This window comes from Mauremys mutica, chromosome 25, assembly GCF_020497125.1.
Source record: "Mauremys mutica isolate MM-2020 ecotype Southern chromosome 25, ASM2049712v1, whole genome shotgun sequence".
Taxonomy (NCBI): domain Eukaryota; kingdom Metazoa; phylum Chordata; order Testudines; family Geoemydidae; genus Mauremys; species Mauremys mutica.
Window position 1 is genome coordinate 2,659,417 of NC_059096.1, and position 23,459 is coordinate 2,682,875.

At 51.1% G+C, this 23,459-nt stretch overlaps 1 long non-coding RNA gene across 1 annotated transcript; it reads right to left on the reverse strand.

The window, feature by feature from the left end:
* Positions 1 to 271: 271 nt before the first annotated feature.
* On the reverse strand, positions 272 to 17,559 carry LOC123356200. Its single transcript, XR_006575294.1, has 3 exons — positions 17,500 to 17,559; positions 15,183 to 15,277; positions 272 to 3,161 (listed from the first exon to the last, which is right to left on the reverse strand). It is a non-coding gene; the product is annotated as an uncharacterized LOC123356200 (long non-coding RNA).
* Positions 17,560 to 23,459: the final 5,900 nt, after the last annotated feature.

Sequence of the window (23,459 nt, forward strand, 5' to 3'; positions counted from 1 at the left end):
CAGCATTGCTCCTGGCTGGAATTTACCCTTATTTTTATTTTTTAAATGCAGGATTCCTATAAACGATCCGACCAGTTGTCTAGCTATTTTAGTCTCCTGTCTCTGATTTTGACCAGTGCCAGATATCACAGAGGAAGGTATAAAACAAAAACACCCCATGATGGACACTTATCCCACAATCTATACACAGAGGGAAATTATTCCTAACCTCCATGGTTGGCTTACCTGAAGCATGAGGGCTGATATCCATATAAAAATTCTCATAATTTAACTATGGCAGTTTTATCCTGGGATATTTTTAACCCTTAACGACATAACAGTTAAATCAGGAGGAGTTACTGCTGTTGGAAAATAAAATTGGCCTGTGACGTGGATGGGATCTAATGATAAAGAAGCAGAAAGATGCTTCTCAGACCATCAACCTTTATTATTTTACAAGTGGAAATAACCGAAGACATTTAAAATGACCAACCACATCGTATAAAATATTCAGTTACATACACACTTCGGTAAAATGATCTAACCAACACGGCCTAAAAAACTCAAAGGGCCATGAACAAAACTAGGCTTAAATATTTTTTTCTTTAAAATCGCCTTTTTGTAATTTGCATCCCATTAACTAACTAACATTTTAACCATGAATTAAGGTGCTTAACTAACTACGGGCATGTAGCGATATCTGGAACTGTACATGTGAAGCATTTTGCAAGCATCCTGTGCACTTGCAAAGTCTGGGCTGGATTCTGATCTCTGATGCACAAGGACCTCATCACTAGAGAATCCCTAGGATCTGCTGGCAGAGACAGCAGCAGTATGTGTAATTTTTTGGGACACTGAGTGATGCTTGACAGGCATGAGACACCAGGCTCTGGCCCAGTTTTGGGCTCTCAAAGAGCCATTTCACTAATGGCGAACTCCTCATGTTGGACTAACATGATGCAAGGTCTTTTCACATACCAGGGACAACCACAGCTTCCAATTCGTCTTATAAAATACAGACTGCTCCTGAAATACAGAGTGGTCTCCAGCCCTTGTTAGCAAGCCAATCTCAAGTCACTGAAATAACTGGGTGACATGGTCAGAGCAAAACTGTATTTTGGGAGCAGTACCAATGGAGAGAGAAGTGAATGAAAGATCTGTAAACAAGCCACAAGAATGCAGTGACAGAAATGGCTGGATTCCCGAATGCAGAGCACATGTGGATTCCCTGTGAGAGCTCAGAGGCATGAGTTTGCCATCTGCTCCTGGGCAGGTATCAATCAGGATGAACACAAAGCAAACAAAAATATCCTTTATGCCATCAATAACAAACAGCAGGTCAGGTGAGAGTCAGTCAGCATCCTGAGGTGTGTGGAATCAGGGGAACAAAACCTCAGGCGACACCAGAGACCCCTCTCTCGCACTCTCACACACACCTAGGCTTCAGCGCCTAGAGAATAAGGCTCATTTCAGCTTTCACCAAGCAACGCAAGTTACTAATGGTTCCTCTCTAAAGCTAAAGTTTTCAACCAGTTTGAAAGTCGGCCCACACTTCAGGTAGCAATAAGATATCTAAAGGGTGCAACACCGCCACACTGAGGTCACAAGTCTAGGGGTAGATCTCAGGCCAAATTTACCAACTAGTTAAGCAGGTGCAACTCTACTGCGTAGAAAGCAATAATATACTAATTACCGCACTCTGGATCAGACCTCCAAGTCTGCCTGACCATTGAGCTCCTGCCAGGCCACAGTTTACAATCTGTCTCCTGTGGCGTGGGTGCGGAAAACCAACCTGTCCTGCTAGAGGTGGATCTGACCCAGGCGTCCCAATCTGAAAACCCTGGATCTTCGGGCAAGTTCAGATCTTCATTTAGAATGTTGCAGCCAAGGTCCATTAACAACCTTCTCAGATTACAGCCTTAGAAGAAAAGTTACTTAACAGCTCAGGGGATTCATGAGCATTTCAATTTTAAACCTTTTTTAATAAAAGTCAATTAAACAAACCAACCTCCAGATCACCAGAAAGAATTTGTTATGCATGATGCAGTCAAGGTAATCTTAGTAATTAAGATTAAGGGGCCCTGATGCCTGAATTTAGAAGAGGGGATTCCAGGTTTAACTACTAACATGTCATATGAGCATTTTACAGATGGGGTCTGGAGCCAGCTACATGACACTCAAGTTCAGGCATTTTCAGAGCCCAGCTCCCGACCACACGTCTGTCAAAATACACATGGCAAAACAGCAACGTGGAGGCACAATTCAGTCTCTGGAAGCTACGTTAACCATAGGGCAGGGCAAAACCAAACCAATCAGTAATGAATCTGGACTAATACTGAACTCTTCTGCTAATGGACTTGATAGTTTGAAATGTAGAAAAAAAAATCCCAAACGTACAGGCACAGAAAGAGAAATAAAACACAGCCCCTGCCATAAAGAGCAGCTCGCCAGCTCCGTAGTGGGGTGAAGATAAATTCCCAGGACATTAGAAGGGACCAGGCGAAACCATGTAATTAGTCTGAAGGTTCAGCTGGTCCCCTCCAAAAGGCAAAACCAATCCGAACTCAGACAGGTACGCACCTCTTGTCCCCATTAACAAGACCCCACTGCCCCACATACAAAGCAGGACAGCCGGCTACGGAGCCATTCAGCCACCTGGAGTCCGCATGATGACTGCTCCTGCTCCTCTGTCACTTCGAGAGCTTCAGAGAAAGCTGTCACCATTTCAAGGGCTGGGATCCAAATTCAATCCAGATTGCTCCAGACATGAACAGACGACGCCCGTTTACTAAGGGCGGCTCCCTGATCCCCCCCAAACATACCTTCTAAAACACAGCTCTCGCTATTTTACAGGGAGTTTTAAAAGCCCTAGACATTGACTGACCCTTGGGGGAGGAAGGAGAAATGAAGGGTGAATTGGTTTCAAGCCTCACTAAGTACAAAGGATGCTGTTGTTCTGTGTGGCTCAGCACGAGGTCTGGCTTTGCTCCCCGGGCTGATTTTAGCCTTCTCTCACGTGCTCATTCTCTCCTTTTCAGGCCCAGGTGCTGCTTCCTGCCAGTTCACTTGCGGGGCTGGGGGATGTGCTGATTGATGCGACGTTGTGGGGCAAACTTCTCCAGGCAGGGCTGGGGTTTCTGGTGAGCCACCTGGGCTGCGGCTGGAGGGAAGTCTCCGTCGCCCTAGGAAGAATGAGTAGAGGCTAAAATCGGACAGGCCTTGAAAACTAAACAAGGAAAAGCAGTGACACACGCAGCCGCTGGCAGGCTAAGAGCTCCCCTCCCATCCCCACCTCTTAACACAGGCCTGGTCCAGTTTGTCGAATGGTGGGTGGGGAGTGTCAGATTTTGGGAATTGGGGAGGACGTTATGAAATGAATAGGCAGCAGGTTTAAAACAGACAAAAGGAGGTATTTTTCACACAGCTCTTTGGATGTTGTGACGGCCAAGACTATAACAGCGTTAAAAAAAGAACCAGATAAGTTCATGGAGGACAGGTCCATCAATGGCTATTAGCCAGGCTGGGCAGGGATGGTGTCCCTAGCCTCTGTTTGCCAGAAGCTGGGAATGAGCAACAGAGGATGGATCACCTGATTCCCTGTTCTGTTCATTCCCTCTGGGGCACCTGGCATTGGCCACTGTTGGAAGACAGGACCCTGGGCTAGGTGGACCTTTGGTCTGACCCAGTCTGGCCGCTCTTATGTTTGTTGGCCACTAGCAGACGGATGGTCCAGTGGTTTGGGCACTAGCTTAAGATGTGGGAGGCCCAGATTTTATTCTCTGCACAGACTTTCTATGGGACCTTGGGCAAGCCACCGAGCCTCTCTGTGCCTCAGTTCCCCCAGCTGTACAATGGGGAAATAACAGCCCTGCCTTGACTCCCAGGGGGGTTGTGAAGATAAATACATGAGTGACTGCGAGGCACTTAGAGATCTACTGGCTACAAACACTCTAGAAGAGGAATTTTTATCATTACTACTAGTTTTTATTATTAGCCACTTTACAGAGGTGTTTGTCTCCCATCAAATGTAGCTTTAAGAGATTTAACACAGCAATTTTGAGTCCTGTGTGTACCAGGGACCCCTCCTCCCTGTCCAATCTAGCCAGGCCCATCATTCCAGTTAGCAATATGGGAAGGACAGCATGGTAGGAATCCTGCTTGCAACTGGCCCTTGCCTCCTTCCTGGGAAGTTAGCCCAGGTCAGGAACTCCTGAGCCAACATGTGCAGGGGACCAGAAGAAAGAAAGGCTCTGCCATACACAAAATTCTCTGTCTGGTTGTTCCTACAAGAGGTACAGGTCCATGGAGGGAAACAGATCCCCACAACACACTGAAAAAGCTAAAGGCATGAACAGCAACACAATGCTACATTTAACGCTAGGCAACAAGATACTTTGTCAGACAGCCTCACCCTCCTTATGGCTCCTGATATAATGGGAGTTTGCTTGGAAGAGCTGAAAGAGAATAAGCTATTTGAGAGCAGGCATTTAATATAGTGCACTCAGTGCTGAGAATATGGGTGACCATAAAATGAAATATGTAAATGGGTGGGTGACAGGTGGATCACAGAAACCCCCTGGGAGCTGCCACCTGATGTGCCAAGACTCCTCCTACCCCTGCTTTCCCTGCCAGCTCAGGACCCCAGCACCCTGTCTTGTTGAGCCAGACACACCCCTCTGCTCCAGCACAGACCCAGGGGCTGAATTACTTGCCCCAAAGCTGCAGGTTCAGGCTAGCTGAAAGCAGCTCACAGAAGTAGTCTTGGCACATGTGGCAGCTCCCAAGAGGGGTTCTGTGATCCAACCCGTCGCAGGGGGGAAACATGACAATTTTTTAAAGATGTCTTTCAAAACTGGTAGCTTATGGCTGGAGTCATTCTGTGTTAATTACGAGACGAGCTAAAAAGGTAAGAATAGCACAGACATAAGAAGATGCACAGAAAAGGTTTGCTGTTCGGAGGTAGTAGACGATTTGGCAATCATGGCCCACCACGTGAGCTGTTTCTGCTTTGAAAGCCCCTTACAGTGCATGTATGCTGCAGTTCTTTGGTGCAGCCAGATCGCTGACCCCAAATGAAGACAGCTGAAGAGGACACTGCTAAGCTGGGTTCAGTTTTTATACATTCCTGAAGAATTTTAGATGGGCTTCAATGTTTCCACCCAAAGACAGGGTACGTAGCAGAGCAGTGTGGCCTATAGGACAGAGCACTGGACTGAGACTTAGGAGATGTGGTTTCTAGTTCCAGCTCTGCCACTGGCTTCCCATGTGACCTTGGGAAAGTCATATTACACTGTATGCCTCAGTTTCCCCATCTGTAAAATGGGGATAATGCTACTTTACAAAGGAGGTAAGGAAGAGCTATGTATTATTAAATGTGGGAGCTTTCCCCTTGCTCATTAAGACGGAAAAGCTTGTTAAACTTCCCTGATTTTGGCAACAGTGTATTAAAATCTCAAGTCACCAAACATACACAGAATTTTAAGTTACAGATAAAGCATTGCTGGAAGATATTTTTTACTTTAATCATCCTGCAAGATATTGTGTCAAGGGTCTATTTCTTCTGCAAACAGCTGAGAGACACAGAGGGGCATCTAGCTGTCTCTCCCAACACTGATTTAGGCAGCTGCCATGCCAACAACTGGTACAAAATCTTAAAATCTTGCCTTGGCGAACAGAAGCCTTCAGTTCTCAACAGAGCGCGACTTTTGGAAGGATTTGGTGTTGTTGCCATTGCAGTACAATTGCAAATCTGCAGATTGTGGGAACTGAAACTACCACTTCCCTTCTTGCTGCTTTGTTTTTTATTTAATTGTCTAAAACAAGGTATTGAACCGCTATTTATTTTCTTGCTAGTTGTGTTTTGTTCGTTAACAAAGTCCCAGTTCTGCAGGACACAAAAGTGCCAGGTGCTATACGCAGGCTGGGCCTACCATTTCTGACAATGTGCGAGTTGGGGTAGATCTAAATTTTTAAGAAGGAAGGAAAAACCCCAAGCCACCTCACGTGCAAAGCAGTCAGATGGGCATCAGTTTAGTAACCGAAGTCTTGGGTATTTCACTGTTAAAGAAACATGTTGCTGAGTTCTCTCTCCTAGTTGATTCTAGTTCCCTCCTGTTTCACCATTTGCCTGATCCAAAGCTCACTGAAGTTAATGGGAGTCTTTCTGTTGACTTCAATGAGCCTTGGATGAAGATCTGTATGAATCTCTGTGTAAGCGAGTGACTCACCCCTGCGGTGCCTCCTGCTGGTCGTCCATGGGAATTAGCTCTTCCAGTGTCCTGGAGCGCCCCCTGCAGGCTGCTGATCCACCTTACCGCTGGCCCCCGCATCCCTCCCGGACCCAGTGCCCTGTTATCTGGGGTGCTGCCCCCTGGCAGTTACCCCTCAGTCTTAGGGTCTCCCCTCCCTGGGGAACCCCCACCCACTATCCCCACCTTGCCTCAGTATCAGGCTACTGCCAGTCATTGTCTAGCCCCCGCGCCCTGGGCAGACTGCAGCATCAGCCACTCATCACTGGCACGGTTGGGTTTGGACCTGCTGCCTTTGCCTGGCCCTGAGCTGCCCTCTGCAACCCCCAGGACCTGTTGCCTTCTACTAGGCCGCAGCCTGGGGCTTTCCAGGCTGGAGCTCCCTGGCTCCTCAGCCTTTCCCCAGCCCTGCTCCACTCAGGTACCTTGTGTCCAGCTCCCTGCAGCCAGGCCCTTCTCCCTCTACAGCCAGAGAGAGAGTCCTGAGCTCCTGGCTGCCCTGGCCTTCTTACAAGGCCCAGTTAGTCTGTTTGGGGCATGGCCCCAGCTGCAGCCACTTCCCCCAATCAGCCGGGGCTTTGCTCCCTGTCCCAGCCCCCGCCCTCTCCTGGGCTGTTCCAAGCCCCACGGGGCAGGAGCGGGTAACCCCTCCCCCCCCGACTACACTCTGACACACACAACAGTGCCGGAGTAAAACCCCAGGAGACACCCAGACCCACAAGCTGCACCAATTTTTAAGTTTTACTGAATAAAACATTGTGGCCATCGATTACCTGTTCCTCAGCTGTTCTGCCTCCCTTGATACTGGAGCAGCAGGTTCCTCCATAACTGCACAGAAAGGCTTAAAGAATTTCAGAAGATCCTCTGCAAACTCTTCTGCAGAAATGCTATTTTGCACCTTTTCAGCCCAAGTATTCCCGCACCCCACACAGCGCAGGTGGGAGTGCATGAGGAAGGGTAACGTTTCCATGAGTGCCTAAGACACCCAGGAGCCACGAGCCTAAGGCCCATTTTCAAAAGCAACTTTGGCACCTGCCTGGCGTATGGACGAAGCCTCGTACGTTTTCAGACGCGACTAGAGATTTCGGGTGCCTCCAGCTTTTGGTGCCCCATTGGAAAGCAGGTCAAGGAGAAAGACACCCACCTTCTGAACGTAAAGGGGCCTGACTGTGTCTCATGCCTGGCACCGAAAAACTACAACTACCCAAGTCACTTTTGAAAAGCTTGGCCAAAGTCAAGGGAAATTATGCTTTTAAGTCACTTGGAATTCAGACATGCCCAAAATGATTAGCGCCCACAGCCCCTCCATACATCAGCAGGAGGGATCTCAGACCCTCGGCTCCTCACAGCAGAGTTCCAGAGAGGAGGAGGAGGAAGAGGAGGAGTTAGAGAGACTTGCAAACTGACATTAATCCCAGACAACCTTCAATTTCAATTCACCAAAGCGTCACCCACCCCAGTTACAAGGCAGGGGAAACATTCTTCTTGCTGCTTCCACCTGGAGCAAGGTAACCTATGTACACGATGACTAGCCTGTACAGCCATCACTCACTCTTATTTAACGAGCACAGCTGGTCTGTGTAACTTTGAGATTCCCCCCCCCCCCGTCCCCCGTCCCCCCCCCAACCACTTTAACAGCGTGTTAGTCCTGACTCTAGACTGCAGGGAACCACCCTATATATGTTCGCAAACTGCCCAGCACAGGAGGGCCCTGGGCCCAACGCAGGCAGGCACTGGCTGCTGCCATTACACACATTTAAACCCTATCTAAGTCCCACCAGCAGAGCCTGGCAAGTCAGAGTTGGTGGTTTTGTGGGAAGAGTTTGTGAAGGCTCCCAAGGACCCCACATGCAGCGTTCAGTCGGGCAGACACAATCTGTACAGTGGTGTCCAGGCTGCGAGGGAGAAGACAGAAGGAAAAAAACAGCCTCTCTCAGAATGACTAAACACAGCGAACAGCAAGAGCGGGCCAGGCAGCTTCTACCGGGAGCCAGGCAGGGCTCCTTTGAAGAGGTTAAGACGACTCAGTGACAGCCCATTTTCTTCAGCGCAGCTGAACGTTCCCAGAGACGTCTCAGGTGTCAAGAAGTGATACACTCAACGCCCCCAAACCTAACCGCAGGTTATCTGGTCGCACGGAGCAGTGCTGCACGAGGGCCTGAGTTCACAAGCTCGTTAGAAGGGGTTGCAAGAGGACTGGCAAATAAAATATTTTATAATTTATCACCACGTCTTGGGTGCCAGCTGCTTCTGACGTGGCTCCAAGGTAACCCTACGAACGAGAGCGCCTCATGGCTGCGATGCCGGAGCAAGCGGAGACAGACAGCAAGCTCCAGCATCAGACTGGAGGTTGTTTTAAAGCACACCGCAGATAGGGAGATCTAGCTAGCTAGCTATAGGCCTGTGAGCCACCACCACCGAGACCTGAAACAGCCTTCAAACCCCAGCTGCTCGGCCCAGCATGCTATTCAGGGCACTGCATGGCTGAACACTGCACTGTCCTGCCAAGGCACACCCAGAAGACTGAGCAATGAGATGTATTTGCCCCTTTACATTCGGTCAGAACCAGAGCCACTTCCACCAGTCCCCATGTCAGAGCCATTGTTCTTCTGGCCAAAGAGGACTGGACACGATGCGCCCTTTGAAACTCACCCATACAGTGAGGCCTTCATTTGACCCACTTCCGCCGAGGAGCTGGGACTGTGCCTGAAGATGCTGACTCCTAGAGCAGGGAAGGAGCTGTGCTTTGCAATCCAGGCTCCTGCATCAACGTGTCGCAGGGAACGGCCCCAATGTCCCCTCTGCAGCTCCAGTGACCGGCATGGGGGATAGAAACGGTGCCATGAGGCTTTTGCTTCTTTCTTCCAGCGGGGCCATTGTCTGAGCTGCAGCACAGTCACGCGCCAGCAACGCCATGTATTTCCCGCCAGTCATCCAAGAATTGTTTGGCAGGGATCAATACACAAGGGTGTGGGCGCGGATACATAAACAGGATGTGATTAAGCAGGACGCCTCAGGTCTGCAACAATTCACCAGGCTTCCTGGCTAATCCCTTGGCTCTGTTTTGGAGGGCAGGGGGCGTACGCCTGCCAAGCAGAAGTGGTGATCCCCCGCTTGCAAAGTTAATTCATTTTCTATCACTAATAAAAAGGGATTCTTTCCCCGTAAAGCCCCGCAGACGTGTGTCTGGTATGTGGGTCATGGCCTAAGCCGTCCACTGCACTAATTCTGCAGTGACCAGCAGCTGAAATGGAAACATTTCACTCTTCCTGTGAGGGGAAGCTATCTGAAGACAGAACACAGATGAAATGCACAGATTAGGGCAGTGGTTTTCAGCGTGTGCTCTGTCCGCAGACTGTGTCTAGAGTCCCGCGAAAGACAGACTGAAAACTGACTGGACAGAATTCAACTATATACACTGTGCAGACAATAGATTTCCCAAGCTGTCCGCAACGAAGAGGTTGAAAACCACCAGAGCAGGGTTTATAGAACATTCCCATGTGACAACTTGCTCTTCACCATATCAGGCATTCAGGTCAGGCACAGACTGGAACCCAACCCACCCATGGTCTCTGTGGGAGGAAGGGGGGGAGGGGTTTCAGTCCAGCCCCCCATTGGGATAGGGGTCCACACCAGAAAAGGCACTAAGAGCTGGCCCCTTTACTGGCAGGCTCCGCAGAGAGGCCGAAGATAAATGCTGAGATCTGAAGGCCAAAGTGGGCCATTTATGATGTGACCCCTGGGGACTGCAGAACTCCCCTGGGCCATAGAGAGGCCGAATCCTGCTGCGTGCCCAGCACGCTCAATTCCTATGGACTCTGATAAGAGCTGAGGTCACCATTCACCTTGCAGGATAAGGTCCTTAAAGGACCATGGAGACTAACTGCCCCAGGTTGAGGCATTTGCAGGGGAAGCACATGCTGCTGCTGGGCCTTGTTCTTATCTGTTCCACTGCCTGGATTTTGGTTCCCTCTGAAATGAAAGCAGCATGAGCCCTGGCTCAGCGTCCTCTGCACTCATACAATGCACAGCTGTCTTCATGCTAAGTGAAATCATTATCCAGAGCCACGTAACCGGGACAATGCCACTAGCCAGCCAGGGACAGCCTGGCTACCTGCACAAGATCTGAATTCCACGGCAGTCACCAACTCAGATCCCCTGACCGCGCGTTAGGAGAACATCACAATACCAGACAATGGTCTGAAGGCGGGAATTACGCTGCGCTGCTATACGAAGCCATTAGAAACAAGGCAGAGACTTGCCTTTTGCTCTCGCAACCACAGACTGTTTGCCGTTCTGAGCAGAGAGAGTGTCTTAATTAGGGGAGCCCATCGGGCTTGCTTCTCAGACTGTGTAACAAATGAAAGCGACCGGATGGTCTTTTGTGCTCAGAGCATTAGCAAGGAAATGCAATGCCTGCTAGACCAGGCAAAGAGCTGCACAAAGAATAGTGACAAGCAGCTACTTCTAAACCTTGCCACAAACTCAGAACACGCTGTGCAGTAACTCGTGTAAGAGGCCCAGCAATGCGGGAAGCAAGTGCTACCGCCAGGCTAGACAACTTCCCAACCTAGTTATAAAGAACATACATGTTGAACTGGTGTCTCAGGAGTACGACAAAAGGCTGCCTGTCACCTGCCTGGTTCCAGGAACAGCCCGAACACATCAAGCCGTGTCTAGTTCATGCTTTAAAACTCAGACGCTGATGCAGTTGCTCTGCTCTTTGCATGTGGAAAGCAGTCAGTGCACGGCTACGGACCTTGCTTTGGATCCTGACAGCTGCAGAATGTACAGCAGCATGAACATTTCTACTGCATCTTCTTCTCTCTGGCCTGCTCCCTTCCCGCTGGGTTAGGGAATAAAGAGATGCAAGGGTATTAACTCCTGGAAAGCTTCCTTGGGATCAGGCGACGGCCTGGGTAAAATAGCCAGCACCTTGTGGAACAGGAACACTGACTGAGCTCTCTTTAAGGGATGCTGACACCTTGTGGGAAATGTTGGTAAATGGTCCCTATACAGACCGCTCTGCTTGCATTCAGCAGACAAGGTTTTCAGAGCAGGCTCTGGGGTTTAGCCATGTCACCGTCCATTAACTGGAGTGTTCAGGTCCCTAGGTCATTTTAGAGACCTCAGAGACCTGTAAAGCAGTGGTGAGCAACCGGCGGCCCATCAGGGTAAGCTGGTTGCAGGCTCCGAGACATTTTGCAGCTGTTGACCATCCACAGGCACGGCCCCCCACAGCTCCCAGTAGCCACTGTTCGCCGTTCCCAGCCACTGGGAGCTGCGGGCCACAAGGACGTGCTGACCACCGCTTCCTGCAGCTCCCATTGGCTGGGAATGGGGAACCGCGGCCCCTGGGAGCTGCGGGGGGGCTGTGCCTGCGGACAGTGACTGTTCGCGAAATGTCTCGCGGCCGCAAATCAGCTCCCCCGATGGGCCGCAGGCTGCACACCGCTGCTGGGACGTCTGCAGCTGCCGTTCTTGTCCAATATGCAGAAAATCTAAGTTAGGGCAGGTCTACACTACGGGGGAAAATCGATATAAGATATGCAACTTCAGCTACATGAATAACGTAGCTGAAGTCGAAGTATCTTATATCGATTTACCTACCGTCCTCACGGCGCGGGATCGATGTCCGTGGCTCCCCATGTCGACTCCGCTACCGCCGTTCGGGTTGGTGGAGTTACGGAGTCGACAGGAGCGCGTTCGGGGATCGATATATCGCGTCTAGATGAGACGCGATATATTGATCCCCGAGAAATCGATTGCTACCCGCCGATATGGCGGGTAGTGAAGACGTACCCACAGTTTTGGATGCTTTACTTCAATGGAGCCTAACACTGGCAAGGGTTTAACGTCAGTTGCAGACACTATTTCCAATGCTTCCAGTACAGCTCCCTCTCGCTGAAGGATTCCCACGATCCAGCCTCACAACTGGGGATGTACTGTGCCATACTCCTCCTCATCTTCACGCGGACTCTGCCATTCATGAAACCAGAAGGGCTGGTTCTGCGCTGCACAGTATTAACGCACTATGCTTTAAGGGGAAATGAGAGCCTGTGTCACAAACGGACCCTTCCCCTCTCCATGGCGGCTGGCTCTGACGAGCTCTCATTTGCATGGAAGAGGTGCAGAGCTGTGGCTTTTCGCAGCGGTTAAAAGGAACAAAAACAACTGCTGTCGTTTGTCTCTCCTCCACCTATGCTGACGGGTACCTGGAAGACGCTCTGCCCACACTTCACACCCCACCCCCTGCCAAAAAAATATCTGTGTGAGAAGCCTGTTATCTAGAAACATTCCCCCACCCACCCCAACCCCAAGTGTTTTACTATTTTGTTCATTGACTTCCCCCTCCACCCCAACTGCAGGCAACCTAGAATAACAATGTACATGCAGCGGGGTGAGGAGTTCAGCTTCCCTTGCAGCTTCCGCGATTTACACTGAACAACTTCCACCCCCAGGGACCTGCCGTCCCCTCTCCTCTTGCTTTCTAGTGTGTGCTCCAGCAATGGGAAATCGGAGGTGAGGCATGCTGGGAAGGCAGAGCAGGGAAAGGACTTGGGACACCATGTCCTGCAGCTTGTCTCTAACAACACGCTGACCATTGTGGTCTAACCAGGGGTGGCCAACCTGAGCCTGAGAAGGAGCTAGAACTTACCAATGGACATTGCCAAAGAGCCACCGTCACACGTCAGCAGCCCCCCCATCAGCTTCCCCCCACCCTGCGCATAGCACCTCCCACCCACTGATCAGCGCCTCCCCCTCCCTCCCGATCAGCTGTTTTGTGGCATGCAGGAGACTCTGGGGGGGAGGGCGTGGAGCGAGGGCACAGCAGGCTTGGGGAGGGAGCAGGAAGGGGTGGAGTGGCAGAGCCAGGGGTTGAGCAGTGAGGACCCCCCGGCACACTGGAAAGTTGGCGCCCACAGCTCTGGCCCCGGAGTCAGTGCCTGTACAAGGAGCCGCATATTCACTTCTGAAGAGCCGCGTGCGACTCCAGAGCCACAGGTTGGCCACCCCTGGGCTCTACTTGTTCCCTTGTGCTCCCCGTTTCTCTGTCTTACGCTCCGAGCGTGAGCTCTTTTGTTCTGTCTTTGTACAGCGCCTGGCACAACGGGAACCACAACACACAACGCTAACAAGTTTCCCGCATGACATAAGCTAGGGCTTGACACAGGGCTTAGACAGAACCAACCCATGAGCCAAGTGAGGGGGAAGAAAGATGGTTTCTACTCTCCGTGTGATGCAATCCACCCTAATGATAATGAACCTGTGGGAGGTCTGAGCACCAGGGAGGAGGCGGAAAGATCTAGTCTTGGTGCCCAAGCAGAGCAGACAGGTTCAGAGATGCCCAATATCTTACCACAATCTTTTTCACCAGAACTGCTGGAGAATGAACATCTGCTCGAGCGTGACAGCGAGGGAAGAAGCCAAACAGCGAAGGCAAAGCAGGACTAGTCTTCGGTCCCAAAATAACCATCACCCAACCCCTCTGCTCAGAGCAGCACAAGGGGCAGAGGGTTTTCCGCCCCAAAGCAACAGAACTGGGGTCTTGTTGGGCATGCGAACAGGAATGGACAAGACAAAATGTCTTCCACCTGGACAATAAATGTGATCGACTCCCTTAGAAGGGCAGAACTCTTGCGCTAGAAGCTCTCTGTTCACGCCAGGGCTCAGTCTCTAGTCAAGACATCGTTTTTTCAAAAGGAAACAGAAGTTTGGCTGCCAACCGGGGGGGGGGGAGGGGGCACATCACACTGGGTAAAACCGGGGTATTCACAATCCACACAACTGCTAGGCCACGCAGAGAGCGCGTCACTGGGACACACTGACAAGCTCAATAGCTTGTTTATCAGGTCTGTGGTGCAAACCCAGGAAGAAAATCCTGTCGTCCTGCGCAATATTAGTCATCTTAAAATTTCGCCACTACCGTTCCCCCATATCGCAGTGTGGGCCCACTCCAAAGACAGGGATGTTTGCACTGGGGGAGGGGGTTTCTAGTTAAGAATTAAGTGTTATTCCTCCTCTCCTCCTCTTTCTTCTCCATGCAGGTTTCCCTACTAGCTAAATAAAAATGGCACAGCTGTTCTCCCGCAAGCACTGCAGACACTCTCTCATACCAAGTGGGGGCTGAGGCTCATCTCCAAAAGCAAACAGACACAACACCTAACTTCGAGCTGGGAGGAGCTGCCTGATAAAGCGTCAATTGTGCAAACGGTTTTCACACTTCCAGCTGGCAAGCGACTTGGTGTGGCCCCATCACCACCCATGTGGTCAGGGCGAGATCAAAACAAAGTTAACCCCCTGATCAAAACAAAGTTAACCCCCACGGGGGAAGTTACACCTGAAATCCAAATAATCCCGGCACACAGAAAACAATGACGTGCGCATCTCCTTCCCCACCCCCACCCAACTGCGCAGCCCACAGAGGTCTTCACACACCATCTGGGGGTGCAGCCTGCAGGGACCAGGCACTGTTCCAGCTGAGCGAGGCAGTAAGCGACGCTGATCCCGCTGGAACCTGCAATCTCCAGGGCCCGCACCTCCCTCCTGCTATCAAAGGAGGCAGCGTTTGCTCCATTTGATACGCAGGACATAGCGCCCTTGCCAGCATGGCCCTGGGCTTTGCCCGCCTGGAATTAGAACAGCAAATTCTTCAGGGGAGGGGTAGCTCAATGGTTTGAGCATTGGCCTGCTAAACCCAGGGGTGTGAGTTCAATCCCTGAGGAGGCCACTTAGGGAACTGGGGTTTTAAAGAAAAAAAAAAACTGTCTGGGGATTGGCCCTGCTTTGAGCAGGGGGCTGGACTAGATACCTCCTGAGGTCCCACCTTGGGAGAAAGGCTGGTCTCAGGGTTGAGGCTCTGGACTGGGACTCAGGAGATTTGGGTTTAATTGGCAGCTCTGTCACAGGCTCCCTGGGCAAGCCGCTTAATGCCTCAGGGCTGCCCTTCCTCACCTGTAAAGCGACGATATTAGTTATTTCTCCCACCCTTTGTCTGTCCGGATTGTGAACTCTTTGGGGAAGAGACCAGTGACGTGTTTCCACAGGGCCTAGCAAAGAAACGAGAAAAAGAATTTAAACTCCCACAACAGGCAGAAACAGAAGCAACAGGATGCAAAAGAAACACACGCTTGGCTATTAATTATGAAGATGAAGACCAGACAGGTGATTAAAGGACGGCTGCAGGCACATGGACGTGGGGCTTACCACTGAGAACCGTTTGCAGTTCCGTGGCTACCAGAACTCCAGGCTGAACACTGCCAGACAGGCTGAAATCCTGTTACCAGCTCAGCGGGGTCCTATTGTAGCCTCCCGCCCTTTGCGCCTCGCCTCAGGTGATTAGTGGATATCATGTAATCAGAGCAGTCAGCACTCCCAGCATGGCAGGGACAGCAAAGGTTGGTCTCTTTCCCAACTGAAAGAAGTTAGAATCAAAGAAAATGCCGATTAGCTTCACAGTCCTGCTTCTGCTGGGTGTGGGGGGGGAAGGAGGTTTCCGATAGACCTGCCCAGTGCTCTCCTTGTAAGTCTGCAAATTCCACATACGTTTGGCTTCACCCCCCTAAAGCTGCATTTCCCTTCCCAGCCAAGGAAGCCGCCAGCAGCCCAGCGCTCAGGAACGACCCAGCACTAAGTCAGCACGTGCATGCAGCCGAGGAGCAGATTTCAGCACGTTCGGAGGGTTAATGGAGACAGATTCAATAGGCTCTAGGGAAGCTTTGAAAAGCACCTCAATGGAGGACGGTTTGGGGAGCTGAACCCCAGCACTGGGGACCCCTCACCCAGTGGAGTTACTGACGGCCAGCGTAACACCGACAGAGCCTGGTCGTCAGCAGGCGGGACTGAACCTGGGGCCTCTGGATCTTAGTGCATGAGCAAAAAACCAACGGGCTGTGAGCTAAGGCTGGAGCAGACTCAGATTCTCTCTCTCTAAGTGGCCTCGGTGCCACTAGCTGGTCCAGAACCCCACCCCCAGGAGGTGTGTGGGTTACACAAACACCACACATTTCACAGGAGAGCAGCCACACAGCGACAGGGCAGGCTGTTAGGTGTGTTCCAGCGATGCCTACGAGGCCCATACGATAGCGAAGCCCCCGTGCCGGGTGCCGTAGATACCTAGGAAGAGACAGCGCCTGCCTCAGAGACTTTACAGCCCCAACAGATGAGATGGGACCGGGGAATGTCCCCATTTTACAGATGAGGAGCTGAGGCACAAAGGGGGTCAGACTAGATGGCCCTGGAGGTCTCTTTTAACCCTACAGTTCTAGGAGTCTCTGACTTGCCCACATTCACCTGGCGAGTCTGTGGCAGTGCTGGGAACTGATCTGAGGCCGAGTCACGTGCCTGAACCCCAGGAGCATTCGTTAGCGCTCTAGACTCTTCAGACTCTGGGGATCACCCCGCTAAGCGCCCCGATTATTCTTACCTACCAAGGGGAGGGGGCACAGTTGGTGAATTAACACCCTCATAACAAAGACAACTTGCCCCCCCCCAAGTCTGCCACAAAACAGACCCTGGAAGCCGCATGCACAAGCCTCTGTGCCAGGGAATGACCTGGGCCTGCCAGGGGCTGAGTGGGGGCCGGGCAATGGCCCAAGAGAGAGGCAGGAGAGCCCTGGCCAAGGGGTGGCTGGGGCAGTGCTCGGGGTGGGGCACAATGAAGTGGGGAAAGAGTGGGGTTTTTAAAAATAAAGTTATCAGCTTAATGGGGGGAGCACAGGTGCAAACTCCCCCACATTTGACAGCCAGGTGTGGAAGAGCAGCCTCCCCCCCCAAATACCCCCCCACACACACACACAGCTCCAGCTCCCAGGGCCACCTGCCAACCAGCCACCCGGAAGCCACTGGACTCCCCCCAGAACCAGCCCCTGGGGAACCACCGCAGCCCCCCAAGCCGGCCCCCAGGGAACCACCGCTACCCCCCTGAGCTACTACACCCCCCTCAGAGCCCACCCCTATAGATACACCTCTGCCCCCCACGCTGCAAACCAGCCCCCAGGCAGCCACCACTGCACCCCCCCCAGAGCCCACCCCATAGATCCACCACTGCCCCCCACGCCGTAAACCAGCCCCCAGAGAATCACTACTGCCCCCACCCCCCCGAGCTACTGCACCCCCCAGAGCCCACCCCCATAGATCCATCACTGCTCCCCACGCTGCAAACCAGCCCCCAGGCAGCCACCACTGCACTCCCGAGAGCTACTGCACCCCCATAGACCCATCACTGCCCCCCACGCCCCAGACCAGCCCCCAGGGAGTCACCGCTGCCAACCACTCGCTGGAGCGTGGCCGGCTTTTGTCTCCCTCTCTCCCCGCGAGGGACCGGGACCAGCCCCACGTGGGCTCAGCGGCGACACCTGGTCAGAAACACAGCTGGGGGGCGGGGCCACCACAAAACCACGTGACCGGCGGCGGCGGCGCGCCCACTGCGGAGAAGGGGGACGCTCCCCCCGGGGGGGTGGGTGTTGGAACAGCCCGGGCGGGGCGTCTGGCGCAGGAGGTTTTAAAGGGGGGGCGGGGTCGAGCCTGGCGCATGATTAGCTGGAGCGGGGGAGGGGGGGGGTCGTGCTGGGGGCTTATGGGCTGGAGCAAGGGGGGGTGTCCGGTCGGGTCCGGTCCGTGGGGCTCCGGGCAGCAGCTGGTGCTGCAGAGCAGGCCCAGCCCCCGGGGGTGCTGGCCGAGGCTGGAGCAGGGAGGCTGGGCTGGGGGCTGGCATGGCCCCCTGGCCCAGCAAGTCACGGGGCGGGGGGGGGGGGTGCCCCTGGGGGCTCTGGGACCATGGGCAGCTCGCCCAGCTCTGTGACTGGCAGCCGCTTCCTGGCGGGGCCTGGCTCTGGCACCTGGGTGATCTCACTGCAGCCGCCCCGGTGGCAGGGTCTGATGCCCGGGAACCCACCCACCCCGGCAGTTTAGCGGCTTGCAGGGCATGGTGCGGTGGCTAAGGACTCCGGCCTGCCGTGGGCAGCGCGGGGCTATAGGGTACTTGGGGCTCTGCGTAGAGCATCATTTCCTTAACACTAACAAAGGCTGCACCCCCATGGAAGGGAAAATGCTGCCCCCTTGGAGGGCTGACGTGAGAAACCATTGTGAGGTGCTTCACGTCCAGTGAGCTATGCTGAACGGTGCTGCTAACACATCTGTACACAAACTGCCCCGTTTGCCTTGCACACCGTGAGGCTGGATTTTGCCATCTCTAGCCAGCCGGGGGGCCTGAATATTATTTATTAGTGATACATGGAGTGTTGCCCTCACGCACGAAGATGCTGCATAACATAACAAACAGCAACACTGCCAAAGGAGCAAGTAATGTGTTTGCGACAGACAAATGGTATAGCTAGGAGGAATAGGGGTAGATGTAAGAAAATGTATCATCCAGGCTGAATATCAGTGAAATCTTCCTGAGGTTGTGGTCTGTTTGACTGTAAAGATCCCACCCCTTCCAATGGGGGTGGCAAAACCACAGCCTCTGAAAACTAGAGTATCTCATCTTAACCTCTGCACTGCAGCCAGACACCAGAGTGTCACATCTGTAATAGCAATCTGCAGATTTGACTACAGGGATCCATCACGCATTTGCCAGACAAGATTTATGTGTCTTTTTCATTTTCTTGATGAGAAATCGAGCACAGAGTGTAGCTGAATACAGATAAAAGGGAAGCAAAGGATGGTTTTGAACTGAGGCTTGAATGATGGGGGAAGCAGCTGGAGGAGGAGGAGCAGTTATTACTGGTTATTTGTATTTAAATAGCATAGGTGCTGGCCATACACAGTATGTGTCCCAAAGATCTTACAGGTAGGAAGAGCCCCACCAACCCGGGAACAAGATCCCTGGTCTCAGATATTGCAAATAGCCCTGAATGAGAATCAGAACATAACTTAAAAGCAAGAGCATTAAACAAGAGCCCGGTTTTGTCGATTCGTAGATGTATCCCTAACCATGCAGCTCCCTGCTGCTCAAGAAATCCAGCCTGGAGGAAGATGTTTGTTAGCTGCTTGCAACATCGGCCCTATCGCTGGGGTAGAATAAGGAAGGAGTGTCAGTTGCCCTCCATGGCAATACCAGCTGAGAAAGGGCAGCAGGCAGCAGCGCAAAATGTGCTGCACGAGTCTGCGAAATATTCAGCTGTCATTCCAGTGTGTGTGGCAATCGAGTGAGAACACGTTCCCTCTAGTGCTTTGCTGGGGTGATGGGGGGCAGTCCCCCCCCCTCAAAGCCCTTTCAACACAAGTGAAAATTGAAGAGCGGGTATATCCGGTCTGACCGGGCGGGGGGTATTGCTTCTCCCCTGTAAAGAAATGGGGCAGCTTTGTAGCAAAAGAGAGGGCTGAGCTGGGCCTTATGAGGCAGGTCGTTATCAGCTCAAGTTGTAATGAATCCCTGATTCCCCCAATGTGGGTACATGCTTTGTAAGCTACTGTCCGCTAGAGGGCAACATGAGACCATCAGATTGGTGACATCTCTGCGCACCTGTAACCTTCCCCCAGTCATTAAATGGCAATACAGGTACAATGAGTGGAGAGAGGGAAAGTGAGAGGAAAGCAGCCCAGCATTGGAGTGTGGCTCTGTGCTGGGGCGGAGAGCCCAGCAAAGAGAGCGGGGAACTGGAGCACACCCTGGAGACCAGCTCCAATTAGACCCTTTCGCGTATTGTCCTGCTCACGTGCTGAACGCTGCCTAAAAGCTCAGTTTGATGCTTGAACATCCTCATCTTCCTGCCACCAATTCTGTTAAACCCCTTTTTGTTGCTGCCGCTTTTGGGGGTTAGACAATCCCAGAGAAATCCCGAAACAATAAGATGCTGGCAAAGGTCAGTTCTCTCATTTGAAAACCAGCCTTGGGCCATGTAAGTTGTGGCATCCTCGAAGTCCCAACAATGGCAGCTTAAAGTTGTCGTGATCCATGTTCGGTCACTTTCCTTTACTGTGAACGATAAACAGTCTAAGGGGAGAATGGGGCTTTGCATTTCTCTAGTGCCTTTCCTCTGAGGATCTCAAAGCACTTTACGGTCATTCATGGTGACGCCTGTGTGATGTGGGTCACCATCATCACCCCATATTACAGGGAGACAGACTAAGGGACCGAGAAAAAGTGACATGTCCAGGGCTGCACTGTGGCGGGAGCTAGAACAGAACCCAGGCATCCTGGCTCCTAGGTTTCTCCTACTAACACTGGTGAGCTACCATAGAAGTGAGGCGCAAACCCTAGAGTACTGACTCCCATGCTCTGTTCTAAACACTAGACAACACATTCCGGCGTCAGTCAAGAGCAGTCTGCCATTCAGATGGACTCATCTGTTAGTACGTTATTTCGATAGTATATACGGTGCTGAAAACAACATGCAAATCTGCAAAATTCTATTATCTCTGGCTTCTGATACCAAGCCCATTACCACAGCATCTGCTCACCCTCCACCAGTGCATTAAATGATGTGACTAGCATTTGTCACATGTGGCTCTTTCTCTCTTTCTCTCCCCATGGGGGGGAACAGAGTAAGTATGGTATGTGCTAAGTGTTTATATTAGCAAAGTCAAGTAGAATAACAGTGCCTTGCAATGGAAGGTGGTGAGGTTTGAGGTGGTGCTTAAATCCCAGGGGAGTTCGTCTCACAGTCTTGGACTGGCCCAGAGCTCTAAATTTGCAGGGACTTTAACCATCACATGCTTTATCAGTGAGGCCATTTCTCAGCCTGTTTTCCTGGTACTCAGTTTAACAGGAAAGAAAGTATTTACATGACACTTTTGTCATTCAGAAGGAATAAATAAACAGGCTGTCTACCTGCATCACGCAACCTACATGTTTTGCTCGGATAGTGCTTTGTCGTTTTCCCCATGAACTACCCATCCCAGTACTAGGCGCAGACCCTTTCTTTGTATCGGAGTGGCTGGCTTTCGATGATACGCTCCCATGGGCAGTGACATCAGACGTATATAAATCCATATAGACATTTCTGGTGTGCCCACACCTGGAATCCTGCATGCAGTTCTGGTAACGGCACCTAAAAAAAGAGAGAGTACAGAGCGAGGCAACCAAACTGATTAGGGGTATGGAACAGCCTCCACATGCGGCGAGATGACAAAGACTGGGACTGTTTGGTTTGGAAAAGCGGAGGCTAAGGGAGGCTATGCTAGCGGTCTATAAACCCATGACTGGAGTGGGGAAAGCGAACAGGGAAGTGTTATTTACCCCGTCACATAACAGAAGAACCAGGGGTCACCCAATGAAATTAATAAGTAGCAGGTGTAAAACAAACACAAGGAAGGACTTCACACAGTGCAGTCAGCCCGTGGAGCTCCTTGCAGGAGACGTGAAGGCCAAAAGTATAACTGGGGTCAAAAAAGAACTAGATCAGTTCATGGAGGATGGGTCCATCAATGGCTATTGGCCAAGATGGTCAAGGACGCAGCCCCATACTCTGGGTGTCCCTAAACCTCTGACTGACGGGAGTTGACGACAGGGGAGGGATCACTTGAGGATTCCCTGTTCTGTTCATTCCCTCTGGGCACCTGGCATTGGCCACTGTTAGAAGACAGGGTACGGGGCTAAATGGACCATTGGTCTGACCCAGTCTGGCCGTCCTTGTGGGTTACTCTAGAACTCGGGACAGAAAAGTCAGGGGGACAGAGAGAGCGTTCCCAAGCTAATTTGCTAACGAAGGAAACCAATAAAAGCAGAAGGCAGATCATCTTGTCCTCATAAATGCTGAGTGCCTTCCCTTTCCCATGCCACGTTTGGTCGATGTCATGAGAAAAGCACTGGAAATTCCTTATGGCAGGATGAAAATTAAAAAGGCCATCGTGGCAAGTTTGACACATGGGTCGAGCCCACCCTCGGCTGCCAGGATCCATTTCTGACTGGTGGTCTCCCGGGAAAAGAGCTCCTTTGCTGGGCAAGGGCCCGTGTTAGGCGAGGCTTTAGCAGGCTCTGGGTGCGGAAGGGGCAGCTCCAATGTCTTTCAGACTAGCTGCCCTCATGCCAGACTGCGCCACGTCAGTCTGCTGGAATTGCAAATCTTACTCTGTTATGATTTGCTGAACCTGAAGCCCTGAGCCCAGGGGACGGCTGAGGAAGTGCTAGTGAGCTGTTCAGGGCTTTCTTTCCAAGGCAGCTTGCCTTCCTCCCAGGGGGAAATCCCTTCCAGCTCCATTAGCAGCTTCCATGTCTCTCCTTGAAGTGAATTTAGCACTAGTGAAAGGTGCTGGCTTGGCAGCACTAGCAGGCTGAAGTCTCTGTTTACTCACAGGACAGTTAGAATCAGGGCGGATTGGGTTTAAATCACTAGTCAGGAAGACTCGATTTAATCGTGGATTTCTACATAAATGTGCATTCTTGTTGGTTGTTATAACCTTCATACATATTCTTCACAACTCAGAGATAGATGTTGGTTTCATTTTTAGAAGGTAACACACTATACATTTTAAGTGATTTATTTTGAAAACTTTTCCGATTCGTTTTACAGCCATATCAGAAAATGAATGATTGTTTGGTTATTTCATTTACCAAAGGTAATTGAAGCAGATGTTTATGAAGTCATTGGGAGGTGAACTATCTCCAATTCAGCAGGTTAATCATTAATATTTGGAGGATTTCCTTGCCAGGCTGTATTAGGAGGAGAACATCACCAGACAGACATTTAAATTGTTTTATTTAACTAAAACAACAACGTTATGTATTCTGGATGTTTTTCTTCAATAGCAAACATATAATATTTTAACAAAACAAGCATATGTCTCTAGCTTCTCACATTTATCTCCAGACTTCTTCTCCTTGTCCAGATCTATTCCACCCCAACAATCTTCTATTCATTGAACTTTTTGAAACTTTGCACTTTTAGAGAGAAGTAAGGGATTGTCTCTGTGAACACAAATTTGCAGAGGGACAATAGGGTTGAGGTCTGTTATTTCTCACCTCTAGATATTATTTACTTATTTATTTTTTAAAACATTTTTACTGTTAACAAGCATGTTGTCTCTGGAGACACAAATCCACAGTTTGAGAACTTGCAAAACTAAGCATCTCTGCTGGTATCGTCTAGACTGAGCACTGAGTCCCGTTGGGTGGCTAGAAAGAATAACTCAATAATCAATACAGAACCCCCTGGAGCCCCATACGATTGGGTCCCTAATCCACGAACTATTGGAACTCATTTACAAAACTTTTCTTAAACATGACGTGAATTCATTGTCTCATACTATAGAATTAGAATGTATAATCCCTGTTCCATGAGGAGATAT